The sequence below is a fragment of the Belonocnema kinseyi genome, chromosome 5 (assembly GCF_010883055.1).
Source record: "Belonocnema kinseyi isolate 2016_QV_RU_SX_M_011 chromosome 5, B_treatae_v1, whole genome shotgun sequence".
NCBI lineage: Eukaryota > Metazoa > Arthropoda > Insecta > Hymenoptera > Cynipidae > Belonocnema > Belonocnema kinseyi.
Window position 1 is genome coordinate 54,239,689 of NC_046661.1, and position 4,754 is coordinate 54,244,442.

Genomic DNA, 4,754 nt, shown 5'->3' on the forward strand with positions numbered 1-4,754 from the left:
ATTCTCGACAATTGTTTCTGTTGCTCACTCGAGGCCTGACATGCTTCTTCTTGACTTCGAGAAGCGAACCATGTTCGTTATCGAATTTTCGGCACCAGCTGATAAAAACATCATAGCTAAGGAGAATGAAAATAAAGAGAGGTATCGAGACCTTATAAGGGAGTTGCAACGATTGTACCCGGAATATTCTGTGAAGCGGATCGTCCTTATCATCGGCGCTCTTGGAGGTGCCAAGCTTTCACTTGCTAATGGCCTAAAAAGTATCCCTGCGTGTCAACAATATGCTAGAACACTTGCGGGAAAAATGCAGAAGGCGGTTGTCCTTGGGTCACTCCGTGTTCTTAGGGTGCACGAGGCTTTTGCTGGATCGTCGTATTGATTTCTTTACAGACTGTAACCACCTATCTCACGGTTGTGAGACGTGGTTGTGGCTGAAATTTTACCACGATTTCGCTGGAAGCGGGTGCAATTTTTCAGACTAGCACCCGCTGCCGGCGAAATCCTGCGGTTATCCTTATGACAAATTTTTAATTATATATATGCTTTTCGATCTATGATTTTTACCAGTATCTGTACAGTAGTTGAACTGCAAATCTCCCAGTACTGCTCCAGCACTCGTTCACCAAGTCATGGCTAGATGTTGGCATGGCCAATTCACCCAGTACTGCGGCAGTACTAGTCCGCCAAAGATTTGGCTGGACGTTGGTAAGATCTTTGGCTCAATACTGCGCCGGATGTAAGTTACGGCTCAATGCAGGCATTTCCCATTGGGTTTCTTTTAGAATACAGTTAGAAAGTCGCCGTTTTTTACAAATTTTGAACTGATTCTAAAGTTTTGAGTCAGAACGAGCCAATAATTAACTGGATTTAACAGAAATGATTGCTTCTACATTTAATGATTTATTATTATATTTTCTTAGAATAATTCTAGAAAGTAGAAGTTTTTTCAAGAGTTTTCCACTTTTTTCAATTTTCATTCAAAGTAAGATAATAACTCCTTCAAACGAATGAAAATAAATGTTTAAACAGTTTATTTTTATTTTTAATAATAATCTCTTTGAATAATGCTAGAAAGTTGCCATTTTTTCTAAAATATTTAAATTTTTAACCCCTTTTCAGCCGGAGCGTCGTAAAAATTAATTCAATTTAACAAAAATAGTTGTTTCAATAAATCAATATTATTTATAACTATCTGCTCTTAAATAATTACTAGAAAGTTGCGGGTTTTTCTAAAATTTATATCTTGGCTTTGGATTCTTAGTTATGAACAAATGATAAAAAACAATAGAGAGAATATTTTTCAAACAATCTTTTTTATGCGAATATATTTTTCTGAAATAAAACATATATTTTAAATATTCTTCAAATATTTTGTATGGATTACATTATAAATGTGAATTTTTCTTAAAGTAGTAACTGAGAGCCTTGCTTTTCAAATTTATGTTGAAGAATTATGTTTTTTATATTGCAATAACTATTATCTCGCTCAAAGTGAAAAGTTGACAGAAAGTAGAACATTAAAAAAACCGCAACTTTATAGCATTATTTAAAGAGACTATAATGACATTCTTACAGAAGAACGAAAAGGATGTTGTAAACACTCGCGAGGCTGTAAAGATCTATTCACTATAGACGCTGTTGCCATGACTCAAGCTCGTAAGCATCAAAGGAACTTACAAATTGCATACATTGACTACAAGCAAGCGTTTCGTTCCGTGCCGCATGACTATTTGCTTGAAGTCTTAAAACTTTATAAACTCTGCCCACACATTATTGACTTTCCCAGCCATGCGATGAACCTCTGAGGTACAAGAATCGAGTATTTTGATCATGGACAACCAAGGATATTTTTCAAGGTATTTTTCAGAATTGATGATAATGAGGATGGTCATCAAGTAACCCATCTCCTGTACATGAATGACCTGAAGCTATACGCTAGTTCAACCCAGAAGCTGCAGCAAGTGTTCGATGTCAAAAAGCAGTTTTCCAATGATATCCACATGGAGTTTGGACTAGATAAATGCAGAACAGTGCATTTAATCAGAGGGGAATTAGGGACTGCAGAGTTAGAAAATGAGTTCGAAATTGACATCGAGGCAATGTCTGCAGGCGACTATGAAGAGTTTTCTCAACTCGGTAAATAAAACCAGGATAATCAACATATATGCCATCCCTGTCCTCACGTACTCCTTCGGGCTCATAAAATGGTCTAACACCGACCTTGAAAAGTTAAACAGAATTGTTCGTGTAGAAATGACGAAGCACTGAATGCACCACAGAAATTCAGCGATTGAAATGGTAGTTCTACCACGACATATAGGGGGCAGGGGCGTTGTAGACATAAAAAAACTGTGTAAGTCACAAGTTATACAATTGAAAAGCTATTTTAACAGCAAGCGAGATGTTGCGCTTTACAGCACAATTTGTAAATCGGATGTTGAATACACGCCCTTGAATTCGTCCTTAAATGAGGCCTTGAATATCAGGGCAGAAACCATGGAGGAATTAGAAATACAATGGAGGCAGAAAGCCATCCATGGCAAGCACCCGAACATGTTAGACCAAAATGAAGTGGATAGTGAGGCATCCAATATTTGGCTAAGAAAGGGTGTTCTGTATCCAGAGACGGAAGGATTCGTCGTTGCGATACAGGAAAAGGTTGTCAGCACCAAGAATTATGGCAAACGTGTGTTAAATCAAGACGTGGTTGACCGGTGCCGATTATGTGCAGATACCAACGAATCTATTGAGCACATTATTGATGGCTGTCGCGTAATGGCTCGGAGAGAATATACGCACAGAAATATGATGTCAAGGGCATTATACATCAACAACTTGCCCTAAACCTAGGACTCTTAAAAGAATGGATGCTTTTCTATAGATAGATTCCAATGCCTATTTTAGAAAGCGAAGATTACACCTTATATTGGATGTGACTATCCAAATGGAATATTAAATCTGGGCTAATCGACCTGATATCGTGATGTGAGAAAAAAAAGGTGGAAGAGTCTACATCATCGACATTGCTTGTCCGCTTAACCGAAATTTGCAGTCAACCTATACAACCAAGATCTACAAGTATAGCGAGTTAAGGCATGAAGTAAAGACCGTATGGAGGAATGTCAATCATGCATCTATTTATCCCATGGTGATTTCCGCTATAGGCAATGTGCACGCAAGATGGACGGAATATCTTGAATATTTAGGAGTCAGTAGGGTCTTGGTAGTAGCTCAGAAGGCGGTTTTATTGAATCCAGAGGTGACTGTTGTCACCTCCAACGCTCGTGGCCGCTCGTAATTGTATACCTACATCATCATCGCAGGAGTTTTCAAGTATCGTATTATATTAATTGAATTAAATTATAACATTCTAACCTCATCATTCATTTGACATTAGTCCGTCGCTATGATGTAAAACCGGGTTTACCCTAGTAAAAGTTTAATAAAAAAATAATAATAATGATTAAAACAATTATTTAAACAATGATGATTTTTGATGAAAATTGGTACATATAGGTTTTTGGGGTCACAAAATACGAATCTGAACTCAGATTTAGAAAATTCAAAATGGTGGATCCAATATGGCGACTTAAATTTGGAATATTTTTTTATTTTTTTATTTTTTAGAATTGGTATGTAGGGGTTTTTTTGAGTCGCTCATCACGAATCCGAACTCAGATTTTTTAAATTAAAAATGACGGATCCAATATGGCGCCCAAAATTTAGATTTTTTTTTTTTAAATTGGTGTACAGGGGTTTTTGGTATCTCTGATCACGAATCTGAACGTAGATTTTGAACATTCAAAATGGCATGCCAAAATTCCAAATATTTCTTAATTGTTTTTTGAAAGTTGGCACAGGCAGGGGTTCGCTGATCTTGAATCTGTATTCAAAATGACAAATATTTAGAATATTAAGGTTTGCAAAAATATACGCGTACTCATCTAAAACATGGATTAGTATCAATTTTCTGAATTTTCAAAATCTAAATTCAGATTCATGATCCACCTTTTTCAATTTCCAAAATCTGAGTTCACATTCGTGATCACTGACCCCAAAAACCCCTGTATACCAATTTTCAGATAGAATCCAAAAATATTCCTAATTTCGGCAGCCATATTAGATCCGCTATTTTGAATTTTCAAAATCTGAGTCCAGATTCGTATTCAGCAACCCCAAAAACCTTTAGGCACCCATTTTCAACAGGATATAATAGAAAGTTTTTTCAATAATGAATTTTTTCAACAAAAAAGGATTTTTCATCTTTTTTTATAATTTTTAACAAATTATTTAAAAAATTTAGACCCTTTGCACAAAAATTTCAATTTTCTATCATCCTGCGAGCATGAAATTAAAAAAAACCTGTGTTAAATTAATAAAAACTACTCTGCAATCACAAAAAATGATATGGAAAAAGGTGGGAATAAGGTATTCCTAACATGCCGCAAAGGGAGGGGTAAACCACTCTAAAATCAGTAAAATTAGTGAAACAATATTTAGCGTTAAATGGACGTTGGTCTCTGATTTTTTTATATCGGTAACGCTAAAGTAACTCAGATGAAGAATCTGTATTACGACTCTGTAAGAATAACATCAACGCAATAGGCGATCGTTATTCGTACCGCCGGAGTTACTCTACCTTTCTTGTAAGCTACGAGGGCAGTTCAATAAGTCCTTAGAATGACCAACAAATGGCGCGCGAATCGCTCCAAATCATCTGTTTTCAGTCAGCACCACTCCCGACTAGATATATG